General features: G+C 40.6%; 2 pseudogenes; both read right to left on the bottom strand.

Moving 5' to 3' along the window:
- Nucleotides 1-691: 691 nt before the first annotated feature.
- Nucleotides 692-4240, bottom strand: LOC143387215 (AF4/FMR2 family member 4 pseudogene; annotated as a pseudogene).
- Nucleotides 4241-13152: 8912 nt separating this feature from the next.
- LOC143389284 (transcription factor AP-2 gamma pseudogene) lies at nucleotides 13153-14575 on the bottom strand (annotated as a pseudogene).
- Nucleotides 14576-15009: the final 434 nt, after the last annotated feature.

Raw genomic sequence — 15009 nt, 5'->3', positions numbered from 1 at the left:
TCTCCTAGAAAGTTTGCCTACTCTTTTGTAATGCATTAAATGCAAGTTATGGTCACCTTGTGATTGCTGTAGTGTTAACATATTCACAGTTTTTGAAATAATGCATACCAAATCAGACACATTTCATTTTATTGCCACATAAAATGCCATCTTCTCATCTTTAAGTGACTTTTCATGTGTTAGAAAAGAAATGCTTAATACTAAGCATAAATTTTACAATAATAAAATTGCAGTTAAGATTTGAAATAATATCAGGTAGTAGGTAGAGAAAGAACATGTTCCTATTTTAGATGAACCAACTCTTACTCATAGAAGAGCTACCACAAAAAGACAATAGGTAACAAGGCTCCCAAAATATATAAATAAAAACACCTACATTAAATTTATGCTAAATATTCAACAGAGTAAATTTATAGGCAGAAATAACTAAGTTTTAAACAAGCCCCAGTCTGGGAACTTAAAAAAATTAAAATAAATAGAATCTCACTTGATTAGTTACGAATTGCAACTGGAATTTCAATCTTATCATAGATCACTAAAACCATCTTATCAATATGCTGCAGATTTAAAAGTATTTAAATAATTTTTCACATTGGGAATATTAAAGGGGTCAATTGATATGATGGCTTTGGGTTATAAACAACACATGAACCAAGGAGGAGAAAACCATTCCTCATTCTTGGTGGTGTAATGGCAGTTTTCCTTCGTGATGTAACACAGTGTTGTGGAAAAATCAGAGGCAACAAGAATGTGTTCAGTTCAAGATATCAACTTGGCATCTTGGCGAAGCCAGTGCAGTCCCTGCCGGGTATAATGAGCTAGATCTGTCATGATGCTTGCATTAAAGATGAGTGGGCCCATTACTTTATCCAGTTCAGCAAAGAATTCTTTTTATTCTTTGGAAAGCTGTTCAGCTTGGTCCCAAATTTCAGTGGCATAGAGGAAGTTAGATGTAACCTGAACATAGCTGGCTGCCATCTGGTGGATCTTCTGTGGAATGGTCACTGAAGAGCCACTTGCTGAAGCACTACTGCCCCCAGAAGAATAATTTCCTGAATTGCCTGGTGACAGCTTTGGAGAAACAGGGGAAGGCATCCCAACGGCTTTGCACCCCAAACCAGGTGATGGTGCTTGAGAATTATTATAAGAATTCTTCAGGTGTTCTGTCAGTGTCTTTGAGTACTTCAGAGCATTTTCCTTCTTCAGTTTGAAGAGCCTCAGGTACAGCAAAGATTGGCATCTCAGGCAAAGTACTGTGAGTCTTTTATCTGCAGCTGTGGCATCTGGTGCCAAGTAATTCTTTAGCTTCATAGTGTATTTGATAAGCTCCACTGTGTCTGAATACATAGGGAATGGGGATTTGGATTCCTGAGCATTCTTCTCTAATGCATTCCCACATTCAATGAAAAATACCACAGCATCAAGATAGTATACTGCTTTTTCAAACCTATCAGACAATGCATCTGCATTGTGCTTTAGCTTTTTTGCTTCTTGTAGATAATGGTCTGCTGAATAATTTCTGTCATCAAAGGCAAGCTTTGTTCTCTGAGGCTTAGAAGCATCAGGAGTCGGTGTAGATGGAGGACAGTTAGAGGAGCTATTTGGAGCCTTTTCCTTAACCTCCTTGAAGCTACTGGAAGTCTTCCCTTCTGTCTTCTTCTGTTTTGCTGCAGAGGAACTGTTTTTGCTGCTGCCACTATTCTCCTTGTTATTATTACTGCTTGACTTTAAGGAAGATGACTGACTAATAGTCGTCTTCCGAGAGCCATGCTCTGTTTTTGGGTCTTTTGAAGGAACAGGCCCAGCAGGTGAAGGTAACAACTCCTTTTCTTTTGCAGCGCTCTGCTTTGATGACTCTGTTGCTGGATGGCTTGTGGCCAGATGAGTTCTTCTCCTCTGTTTTGGTTTTTTTGCTCTCACTGGCTCGGTTATCATCTTCACTCTTATGTTTCCTCTTGCCTTTGTTGGAAACTTTTTCTGAGGCTTGCTTCTGAGCCTCTCGGGTATGTTTTTCTGACACATTTTTCTTTTCCCCCTTGGGTGGTTCAGTTTCTTTATAAGGCTTTCCTGGTATTCGAGTCAAGAGATTCAGGTCAATCTTCACAATAAGTGGATACCTGTCATCAGGCTCACTGAGGGGTGAAAGGAGTTCCTTCTCTTCCATAGGAGAGAACATTCGTTGCCGAAAAAAACTATCTTCTTCCTCCACAGAGGAGGGTTTAACGGGAGTCCTATTACTATCAGGATACTTAGGAGTTTGAGAAGAAGGAGGAAGGCTCTCACTTTCATCTGAATCTGAGGATGAGGTATCTGTTTCTATGATTTCCCTTGATTTCTGGGAAGATTTACTCGTTGACTTGTATTTCTTTTTCTCTGCAGTAGGTCGTGGGGAAGATTTAGACTCCTTCTTTATATTGGGTTTCCTTGAGCCTTTGGTGGCTGCTTTGTGTCTGCTGGAGGGCATGCTGGTAGCCATGTCTATAGGGGTTTCACTTTCTATCTTCAGGCCTCCACGAGGCTCTTCAGCAGCTGCCTTCTCAGCTTTTTTGGGTTGTTTTTTGCCTACAGTTCTCCTCTGTGTTGTGCTGTCACTCTGTGCTGGAGACTTCTGTCTACCACGCCCACTTTCTGATCCCTTTTGGACAGTTTTGGAGTCTCGTCCAGGAGTAGCAGAACTTGTTTCCTTAGGCCCTCCTGGATCTGCGTAGCTATTCCCAGGGCCCTGTTCTCAGCCTTCTCTTTTGTAGCCTTGAGAGGATGGGATGTTACTGTCTACAGAAGACGCTGGTGAAACTTTATGTGGGTTCACTTTATTCAACCAATTATCAAGTTGCCATTTGTTTGTTGGTAGTGGTTCAGGCTCAGGAGATGCACTCTGGGATGGTTCATTTGCCTCACTGTCACTGGAACTACTTTCACTCTCTGAATCTGATCCTGAGCTGCTTTCAGATCCACTGTGGCTGCTAGAATCATCCCTGGAGTTATCTGCTCCTTCACTATTATGATGTGAAGGTTCAGAATTACTTCCTGGTGTACTCCTTGGCATTGTTTTATCACAGTCCTGTTCCCCATCACTGTCTTCACTGCTGCTTAGTTTTAAGTCATCTTTTAACATAGATTTAGACTGGTGCCCATTTGAAGTTTTAGCAGAAGGATTGTATCTTTTTTGTTCTCCAGGGCCAAAATTGGATTGCTGAGTCTCCTTAGTTGGAAAAGGAAATTTGGAAGGTTCTGTTTTGCATGGTGTATGAATAGCCGTTAGAGGGGGAGGCCATGAATGCATCATCTCTTTAAGAATTTCATCCACACAGCTCACATCACCAGAAGCTGATGCATCCAGTGGTTGGGAAGGTATTTTCAGCTTGGTAAGATGTGCTTTGCTGCTGGGCTTCAGCTCAGTCATGCTGTTGCCATGGGATTGGCCGCTGTAGTGCTCAGAGGATAGCTTTGGTTCCATGGACTCCTGTCCATCCATGGGCTGCACATAGGCAGTGGGTTTCTGTAACATTGAACTGGACTTTGACATCAACGAAGGTGGGAAAGACTGATTTGAGTGCTGCCCACTTGAAAAAGGTACTTGGGAAGGAGAATCCCAATTGGCATCGGGATCCCTAGGTGATTTGGAACGCTGATGTTCCTTGCTATGATGATCATTCCCATGAGACCTGGAATGACTAGAGCTTAATGAAGAAACAGCCTGGGGTTTTCCAGGGCTAGAAGATCGTGATTTGGAGTGTTCTGATCCATGCTGGCTTTTTTTCCAGCTACTGCTATATGAGTCACGGTCATGCCTCTGGCCAGTACTATTAGTGGCACTGCTACTACCTGCACTGGTCCTCTGGCTACTATGTCCACTCTGTAAGCCTGAGGACCGTTTTTGAGACTGAGAAGTGCTGGGTGCAGGTCCTACTGGAGTCCACTTGCTACTCTGATGAGAGCCTCCATGCCTCTGTTCAAAGAAATTTGGGTTTGATTTTTCATCTGCTGTCGGTGGTACAGTAGGCTTGGGAATTGCAACAAGCTTCGGTATCGATCTGTCTCCTATGAAATCCTTCATTTCATCGTAGTTTCCGAGCATACTCTGAATACGACTTGATAACTTATCTTCTTTGCTAGTGACTTTGTATGGTTCAACAAAGAGAGGAGAGCTAGGTGGGAAGGCATCTTCACCCTGCTGAATTTCCTGATTCCGCCTTTCCCGTTCTTTCATACGCAGCACATTCCGGTCTTCACGGTTCATGTTGCTCCAGTCCCGGCTCCGCTAGGCGCGAACCATCTCCCGGCTGCGGCAGCGGCGACGCCGGGCCTGCACCTTCACCGGACGCGCATTCAGGCCCGCCCAGAGGGCGGCGACAGCCTGCCAAGGGCGAGGGGCTTCGGGCGGCGGAGGTTCCGGAGGCCTCGGAAAGCTAAGGCGGTGGCGACGGCACACCTCACACGGCAAAGAGGGAGGCCCGCCCCGCTCCATGACGGCGGGGCCCAGCCTGGGACGGCTGACTGAGGCGGCGGGGGCGGGCTGACGAAGACCTGGCACCGCGATCCCCGCCCCGTCCGCTGGCGGCGGCGGCGGCGGCGACGGCTGGACTCCCACAGCCAGGACTCTAACAAAATCTTAAAGTAGGTGGTGGCAATGGTGAAATGGTAAGGTAATGAATCTAGTGACTTTATTGTAATTATGTCATAATGAGAATTTTCAAACCTGTTATCCATGATAACTTGAAAGTCAGACCTGTTACATATTAAGACTCTGGCTCCAGGAGAGTGTTTGAAAAAGTCTGGGTGTTGGTATATGCTGTCCATGCCATGTAACAACATGCTAAAAAAGAGATCAGCCAAGTATAAATTAATTAAATTAATCACTTCCCATTTCCAAAGCTGACAACCAAGGTGGGGGAAAAAAGTTTGCTAAAGGGAACTTTCTGTCAATTTACTGTAAGTTCAGGAATTTGGGGCAGCGCAACAATGGAAAATTCAACTGCTCTTCTCCCCAAACAGCTGGAAATATGATTACTTGCGTAGAGCCCTTTTCAGGAGACTCAGAAAAAATATTCTAAAACATGAGCCACTCAGTGGCAAAGGCAGTTGCGTTCTCACAATGGCCACCTTTGCAAATGGTCTCAAAGTGGCAGGGCTTAAATTGAGGGATGGTAAACAATAGCAAAAAATAATAATAATAATAAGTTTATACACCAAGAAATAAGACAGGAAGAAATCCTTAATGATGATTATCCTCAAATGGAACTGACAACTGATGTGAAGATTTTGACCCCATGTGTGCATGTTAGAGAGCAGTTGGCATCAATGGGTTTGCCTTCCTGGGCTCATGCAGCTGTCACAGCTTACTTCCTTACAGAGTAAAGGCTGGAGGAGGGGGCTGAGGACTGATTTAGGGGCCAACAAATCACCCCTAAAGCTTTTGTCCATTCAAGCTTGTGTTTCTCTTTTTGGATAATGCAATTCCCCAAAAAACTCAGAAAGAAAAAATTCCTAAAGGATCATGTAGACACCATAGAAATAATAGACAAATTCCTCAAAGAGAGGAGAAATCTCTCCAGTTTCTAACCTACAGAGTTTTGCTCTGGATCAGTGAGTTTTGGGGTTTTTCCCCCAATCTTCCATATTCTAAGTAAAAAAAAATTGTATTAGGATGATTCTGATCATATTCTACCATTCTTTATCAGGTATAGTATAGGAGGCAGGAAAGGATATTTGATGGGCCTCTGAACTTGCTGGAATGTAAAACACATCACCCACTGATCCGGGACTTTCAGTTGGATTCAGAAACTGGATGAGACTCTGGTCTTTCTTGTTTAGGGCTAGGATGAGAATGTGTTCTCTGTGGAGAAAAGGAAGAACAGGGCATATTGAGTGACCACAGCAGTGGACTGAGCATACAGCAGTTACACTATTCTTCCTTTCTTCCTTTTAACAGCAACATTCTTTGCCTTTTAGTTGGATCTGTGGCTACTCAGCTAGTTTCCAACCTAACTTACATCTATTTCTTTTATTCCTATAAATGTCAGGTTTACTTATTGCACTTAAATACATACTCAGATAACATTCTCAAAGGACCATCATTGCAAACTGATTAATATATGAGGCTGTCTTATAGGAATGGTGGAATGAAGAGTTTAAAAAACTTATTTGGTAACTCAGGCTGAAGTAGCTTCAATTTGTAAAAAACAAAAAGGGAAGAGAATTGTTTTTCTGAAAGCATTCAACAAATTCTCTAGATAATTCTCAACTTAATTTCTCTGTAAAGCAATCACTTTAGTAGTAATATTCTGTTTGATAAATGTGAGCACTGGTCATTTTTGTATAAATAGCAGTCACTTAGAGACCTAAAAAATGTGGTTTTCTCAGAATATTTAAACTTCCATTTGGTCTGATTTACTATGTATATACATAAGTATGCATACATTTGTATATGTTAGAGTTATATATATTAGATATGCATGCTTATATGTATTAAATTTAAAATCATTTTCTAAAAGCTAGCAATTTCAACAAGAAAAAGTAAGATTAATATCTTGTAAGATAGTTGATAAATCAATTAAAATACATGTTGCCATTAAAATAGTTTTGGAGGGAGAACAAAACTGCTGAGTAGATGAGATCTCACACCTAAAATACTAATGTTTGATATATCTAAAGTGCAAAGAGTAAGCAATCCAAAGCCCATGCCCACATAATGCTGAAAGAACTAGACAGCATCATACATTCAGTCTTAAATTAAGTAGTACATTTATTTGAACATTTAAAAAAGCTGGCACGCACTATTTTTAAAATGTATAAAATAACACTTAAAAATTAAAGAATCACAGAAATGCAGCTAAATAGATAGAAGAAAATTTCTGAAAGCTATAATTTTCATGATGAAGCAAATATAATTTTATCATCTCTTATGTATAATATATTCTTATTGCTCATTGAACCCAGATGAAATGTGGAAGTGTGTTGTGATTTTGATCTTACTAAAGCAATTGTTTCATGAACAAAGAAAATAATTCAGGACTACAAAGATGGTAAACTATTAAGGAGATCTGTGGGTTAGGAATTCATTTTATTTAATATCACATTATATTTATTCCTTTGCAGAAATTCTGGATGGGGTGTGAAGGACATTTCTAGAACTGATTGGGTATTAAATAATTCAAAACCCAAGAGTTGTGATCAAACAGATCTGTAGGCATATGTAAGTACTGCTGAGGCGAAAGTGCCAACCAAAGCAATTAGACTGGAAATTAATGACTGGAGGTAATCAATGGAAGAACTAGCTGTGGACCTTCATGTCTGCATCATCTTTGTTTATTGCTGTAGCTGGGTATCACAGAAAAACCAACTCATTTCTCAGAGACAGAGAAAGGATGTTTCCTTCAATTTAGGCATTCTTAAATTAACTTGGAATCTATAGGAAGTGATTCCATGCTCAGAACTTAAGCTGATTTTTATTAATGTTGCTGGCCAGTAATGGAGATAAATAATAGGCTCATTCTGCTTAAATCAGGGGCTATGGATGCAACATTGGGAGACTTGGGAGTGATTAATTATATTCTCATTGCCAGGGTTGACAGGGGAATGGGGTTACCTTTTCCTTTAATGATGTCCCTCACCCTTACATTGGCATTGCTTGTATAAAAAACTTGGATACTTGACATTCTCTTCAGTATCCAAATGTGACATAGGGACAGCATCATGAATGCTGCAAGGTGAACCCATCAAGAGTGTGTTTTCCACATTTTACTCTGCACATTGTATCAATTGGCAAAACAAAAACCCCCGACATTACCCATTTTAGCAGTATGAGGGGAACCTCTGTTCATTCCTCATGATTAGAATATTCTGGATAACTGAGGGATGGAAAAAACAATTTTGTGTCAAACTAAGTGGCTGGAAAAAAAATCTTTTCAAAATGCATTAGTCTACTTTACAGCCTTGCTAAGTACAGTATACTAAAGCTAATTTAATATTTTCTCCATGATTGATGACTCTGCAGTGCCTTGAGGTCAGTAGGAATTATTATTGAGGTAATAAGCTGTAGTATATTGAATTTTGAATCTGAACTGACCAGATATTGGTTAATTTCATTGTGCTTTGCTTCTTTCTCCCTAAAGCAGAATACAAAAAAGAAATTCACTGGTGCTGTGGTTATAGTTAGAGCTGTTTACTCTATATGTGGGCAAACATTATAGTTCTCAAGTGTGGTATGTTAACCATCCAAAAATTTCAATAGTCCTGCCTTATGGTCTTAGATGGACACTCCCACTGTGTAAGCTTGTGATTGTGGGAGACTATTATCAGACCCAATCAATTTACAGGTACCTCAGTGCTTCCACATCTGAAGAAATGGCCATGACTCCAATCAGTAAAGAAATATGCATGAATATAATTGGACTGTCAGTATTGCTAAGAACTCCAGGGTCAAATTGGCAAGCATGACAATTGTGCTCTGAATCCTGATGTTTTAATAAAGAGATAATGGTAACAATTTGCTGTCAAATTATGCTACCAATATAAAATTGCATCCCCTATAACAGTGGTGTCCTAGTGCAAGTCTGCAGACCTACACAAGAATTCTCATCTTATTTGGGGAATTTTTGAGAAACAAGTGTCCAGGGCTTTGTCTGAAGCTTCTCCTGTGGAAGGTCAAGAGAGGAGCCAATTACTGTCTCTGTTTTCACTTTGTTCAGACAAAGGAGACACAACTCTTTAAAAAAATATTTAGGAACCAAATACAGAAACTTAATAATGAAACAGGACTCCTCAGAAATGCTGTTTTTGAAAGCTGAAGGGCCAGTACTCCAGGTACAATTGAAAATCTTATGGTAATGCTGGTGGGAGATGGGTGAAGGTTAAGACCAATATTCCCATAACTTTTCTAAACTGAAGACGCAAAGATTGGAGGCTTTCATGTTGCTAAAGTTTTCATAAGCACAATACACTCAAGGAACTTTAGGAAATATCTCATTTTAAAGAACAATATACTTGCTCCCTTTGTTATATTAAGGGATGAGATGTGGGAAAGAGTGGGCAGGATTTGAGGTTAACATCATCTACTCAGTGAAGACCTTGCATGGAGCTTTATGTGAATGACTTAATCATTTTTTAATTATAGGAATAAATCAACATGGGCCCCGTTTATGGATAAAGAAATAGAGCTTTAATGATTGTTAAATAATATCCCCCCAGGAATTTTCATTTTTGAAATAGCAAGAATGATAGTTATATGTGGTTTGTATTTATAGAAAACCGATTACTTATCAGGAATTGTGTGCTGAGTGATATATGTATCACCTAGGTAATAATTTTAATTTTCACAGAACACATGATAAATATTTTTAATGTTTTATTGAAGTAGAAAACTGAGCCTCAGAGAGTTCCATGTGATCCCAAATATCAAAACAAAAAGGCAGCTGGAATTTAAATTTGGGCCTGTGTTCAAAGTCTAAATTATTTTCACGATTCCCAGCTTAAATTGGGAAATCTATGAGCCTGTTTCCCACAAGTATTGGGTAACATGGTCTGATTCAATTAGGGTGGATGCTGAGTGGGAAGTTTTTTTCATTAATAAAAAATGGGAGTGTCAGAATATGTTAAGGATAATCTTAGGCATTATAAGGGAAACCAAGATGTATACAATGTCTTATTTCTTCTAGGAACTTATTATCTATAAAATAGTTCAGAAAAAAAGACTACAGTGGTTTCTAATAATAATATTTATGATCCATTGTTAGGTGACACATCTATTGTTAAGTTTCATATGTATTAGCTCATTTATTCTATAAACATGATAGGTAGGCAATGTCATTACTTCCTATTTTACACATAAATAAATGAAACATCTCTACAACATAACCGGTAAAGATATTCTGAGGGTAAAAAGATCAATTTCTTCAAGAAATGTGAATGAAACATTTTCAGAAGGGGTAAAGGAGTGGGCAGGGCTTGAGGTAGCTTCAAAAAAATAATAACTAACACAATAAAAACCATATCAATTTTAATACCTTATTAAGGTTTTTGGTAAAAATGGGAATTTACATAATGAAAAAATCTGATATATTTATATAGAAATGGATGATACCGAGGGAGCAACTAGAATACATTGTATACACTGTAATCACTTAACATCCTACACACATATTTGTATATGTTAAGGAATTCTAAATTTCTTAAGAAGAAAAACTTAACAAAAAGACAACTTTTGATTAGCATGTCTACAAAAGAGATAGGAGGAAGAGAGCATAGATAATGAAATTATAATGAAATTAGATACCATTTTCAATTATCCAAAGGCAGATTTTATTTTTTATTTATTTTTATTTTTTTTCTTTAATTTTTATTGTTGGTTGTTCAAAACATTACATAGTTCTTGACATATCATATTTCACACTTTGATTCAAGTGGGTTATGAACTCCCATTTTTTACCCCATATACATATTGCAGCATCACATCCGTTACACATCCACTGTTTTACATATTGCTATACTAGTGTCTGTTCCAAAGGCAGATTTTAAACAGAAAGAATTTTCATTGTTAGAACTGGACTAGGCAGGAGGGAAATAACTCCTAATAGAGCAAGGGAATTTCAAAAGCTGAAACTCCCAAACTCCACACCCACTTTTAAATAGAGCATCTTTCTTCTTGTGAAGTGAAGCTGGGTATGAGTCAGGATTAGACTGGTTTCCCCAATATCACTGAGTTTCATTGAAGAACTAATTCTACATTTTGTCTAGTGTAAGAAACCATAAACTGAAAAATCTCCATTAGTTTAAAAGTCACTAAGAAAGAAAGGTTAAACTACCACAATTAAACAATTATAAACACCTGCTGATTATCAAATATAAGGCAGTGATGATTTCAGAGACATTAAAATGAAAACAAATTAATATATAATTATCAATGAAATATTACACAATCCCATTCCCACTTAGATCTTCTTCACTTTAGTTAATCTACAAATCTATTCTGGATCAGAATGAAAACCTGATTATATGACTAGGAATAAATTAAGACTGGAAAAGTAAAATCAATAATCTACTTTAAAATAATAATATAACTAGAAAGAAATTGTAAAGTGTTATAGAAAGAACAAGGATTTTGTAATTAAGCATACTTGGGTTTTAACCTTAGCCCTGTGTTGTACATGTAAACATGGGAAATTTTTTAATCTTTTAATCTTCAATCATCTAATCTATAAAATGGGGGTAATACCTGCTGTGTCACCAAGGTTCTTGTAAGAGCTAAACAAGGTCAGGTATGAGTAACATCAGAATTTCTAATATAAGGACCTGTTTACTAATGAATCCTTTATAGAATTAATGAAAATTTGCAGCCTACCAGGTGGGTTATCAGTATTAATATTGAAGGCATAAGGTTGTCTCTGATCCCATGAGAAACTAATTGCTCTTTCTTTGCTGATGTCACCATATGAATAAGCCAAAGTATGGGACAATGGAGAAAAAACATTGAGCTAATTAATGAATAAATTTAATGTTGTTGAATGTATAGATCAACTTGTAAAAACTCACTGATTATACTATAAATGAAAGCAAAAGTGGAGTGTAAAATAGTATAATTGATTAAATGAGCTCAGTTTCATAGATAATTCTCAGTGTAACATTCAAGGGAAAAATACTGGTGATTAAAAATTTTAATATATTGGTTTTCTAAGGAATAAACTGTTGTAAAATGAGTTTTGTTTGTTTGCTTGATTTAATTTGTTCCTCATGTCTTTTATAGTTATAATGATCTTTAGATTTAGATTTTGTTTCTCCCTGAGGATATAATAAATTAAACTTTCTTATACTGTGGCTGATTACATTTGCCTACATTAAACTCATTCTGATCTCTGTTGTGCTCAGTTGTAGCTTAGAAATGATCTAGTGGACTTTTTTTTTTCTATCCAGAATACTTTTATTATACAGGTATTATATGCACACAATGATTGGGGAAACATTTACAGGCATGGAGTTCAATTCTAAACCTCCATTTCACCCACACTAACTATAACACACATTCACTGTAGGGTGAATGAGCCCCACAGGAACGAGATGCCAAGTTACTGCTTTCTGAATAGAGAGCTCCGATTAAATAGAATCTTCCAAACCAAGAACAGAGCCCTGTATGCTTTTTAATTCTTCATACCCTGTGTACAGATGAATAAAATCTAAAGACGTGTTATAGATTACCCCACCACCATTAAAAGTTAATATTAAAATCGAATCCTATTTCTCAAAAACTTGTAAGAAGTGTACCTGTATTTACAGACCCCATTAAATTATGCATAAATAAAATCTGTACACTGAACACACTGTGCCTCAAAATACAGAGCCTCCACAGGGACTTGGGGGTGACAGGCGGCAGCAGACGCTTGTGTTCACCCTTTTCAAGTTTACTCAAAAATCAAGATCTGAAATAAATATGCAAATAAAGCTTCAGTACCTTACAGGAACCTGTCGTTTCAAAGGGTCATCCACTTAAAGAGTTAACTTTCAAAATTAAAAAAAAAAAGACAAAAGAAAAATGAAATCGTCAGCAGGCATTGTTTCTACAAGTTTCCTACAAACCAGAGGCCCCTGTGAGCACAGGTTTGCACCACCCAGCACCTGCTCACTGGCCACTGAGCACGCGGTACCTCTGCCTCCTCCTGGGGGGCACGATTGCCGAAGAAGGTAGATAAAGACTGATTTTTGAAAACAATATTTAGTGGGCATAAAAACCAGCCATATCTTAACCCTGAAGGAAATAAGTTATCGTTGATCTGAATCGCATCAATCGGATGTTTCAACAGCTAGGCGCATGGCTTCTTGTCAGCCCCGGGGAACATATGAGAAGGTTCTAAAACTTGTAGCACCACTTTCAGAGGAAGGGGGGATGGGGTTCCAAAAAATGAACGCTCAACAAGTAAAACAAAAACCAGTACTTGTCACCTTGGGATCCTGTGTCAAAGGTCAGACACTGCAGCACTGGAGAAGCCACAGGGATCCAGGAGGGCAGGTCAAGATCCTGCAAGCCTCAAGGGACACAGGCCTTTGGATAGGTGGATAGGGGAGGTTGGAAGCTCCTCCCCCAGCAGGAGGGGCGTCCTGGTCTGTCCCAATGGAGAAGGATTCCTCAGTCCTTTCCCTTCCCGCCCTCTGCTCATGCCCATTTTACTTCCTGTGCTTCTCCATTTTCTCCAGGGTCTTATTAGAATCTGCGGGACTCTGGTCTCCGGGGTTCATATAGGATTTGTCTATGACAATCAGGGCTTCTTTGATGTAGTTCTGCACCGCAGACACAGCGGCACAGATGGCCTGGCTGCCAAACCCGTGGGTAATCAGGCTGAAATGAGACAAGCAGTTCTGTATGTTCGTTTCCAAGACCAGGGAGGGCCTGTTGTCATTGGGTGTTCGGTCTTGATTGAGGAGGTCCGTGAATTCTTTACACACTTGCTGAGCTGCCAGCAGCGTATTCTTCCTCGTTGCCATCTCATTCCGCCCTCCTAGGTGAGGCCTGGTTAAATATTCGGCCACTGGCTTACTAGGAAACTCTGCTTCACAGACATAGGCAAAGTCCCGGGCCAAGTGAACAGCTTCGCCTTCCACCAAGGATGTCAAGAGCAGCTTTCCGTCTCCCAGCCGGAAGATTCAGCCCAATCTTGTCCAACTTCTCCCGCAAAGATCGGCCTCCATTTTTGGACTTGGCTCTTCTGAGAACACCTCCCAGTAGTGAGGCATTTAAACATTCAGGCGGTGACAATCGCCTCTGCACTTCAGCCACCGTCACTTTGTATTTGGACGTGGAGCTGAGGAGGGACAGTCTTCCTGGAACCGAGCAGAAGACTTCACTGGGATTCATCACGGCTCCCACCAGCTCCTTCTGACAGGGGAGACCTAGGGGGTTCTTAGTCATGGAAATGGGACCTTTGCTGATTACAGTCTGATCCGGCCCAAGCAAGTGTGGGTCGTCAACGTTCTGCACCTCTTCCATCTGGTGAGCCATGTCGTGGAGCCCCAGGTTCTCCGCCAGCCCCGCGGCGTCCAAGGCGTGCGCGTGGGGCAGCAGCAGGTCCGAGCGGCGGTAGGCATCCCTGCGGGCGCCCACGGCGCCTCCCTCCAGCCCGGAGAGGTGGGGGAGCAGGCTGGCCGGGCGCCCGTGGTGCGAAGGCAGGCCGGCGCCCTCCTGGCTCTGGCGGCCGGGCCAGGCCTGCTGCTGGCTGCCGGCGGCCGCAGGCTGGTGCAGGGGGTTGATGGCCGCAGCGTAGGCTTCGCCCAGATGCGAGTAGGGATCTGCCGACTGAGAGTAAGCCAGCTGCTGGTAGGGCGGTGGAAAGTAGGGTGGCGGCTGGTATTCGGAGACTCCAGTGTGGGACAGCGGCGGTGCGGAGCTGTAAAGATGCTGCCCTGCCGAGGAGAGGTGGGGGATGCGCGGGTTCCCGTTGCCACTCGCATCGTGGCGATCCTGGGGGGATGAGTCCGCCAAGCCCGGCGGCGAAAGTCTAGGCGCTTCGGTGGCCACGACGCTCAGAGGCGCCTGCTCAGGACCTCGGGTCCCAAGCCAGGTAAGTCCGGGGTAGAGGCAGCAGCCTGCCATCGGGGGGTGAGTCAGCCTGTAGCTAACGCCTAGCCGAGCGCGCTCGCTCTTCAGCCCGCACATGTTGGAGTCGCATGGCAAAACGGAAGCAGCTGACACGGATAAAGCGCACAGCCCGGGAGGAGTGCATCTTCCTCTAGTGGACTTTTTTCCTCCCCTTTTCTTTCAGTATTATATGCTTTCATACTAACTTTTAGCCAATATAAAGAATAAGAAAAGTTCAGAGAAATCAGACCACCAAAATCTGGGGTGTCAAAAAAAAATGTTAAGAAAAAGCAGTTTTCCTCTCAAAGAAAATGCTTTTCCAAAATTAAGAGGGTCATTTATTAAAGAACACAGCTTTAAAAAACAAGAGCCCTACAATTTTAAGAAACACCTTATTTTCAATTAAGTATGATTGAAGCATAGTTCAAGTATTATATTTTATATCATTA

The sequence above is a fragment of the Callospermophilus lateralis genome, unplaced genomic scaffold (assembly GCF_048772815.1).
Source record: "Callospermophilus lateralis isolate mCalLat2 unplaced genomic scaffold, mCalLat2.hap1 Scaffold_169, whole genome shotgun sequence".
In the NCBI taxonomy this organism is placed as follows: domain Eukaryota; kingdom Metazoa; phylum Chordata; class Mammalia; order Rodentia; family Sciuridae; genus Callospermophilus; species Callospermophilus lateralis.
This window is presented reverse-complemented; position numbering and strand designations above follow the sequence as displayed.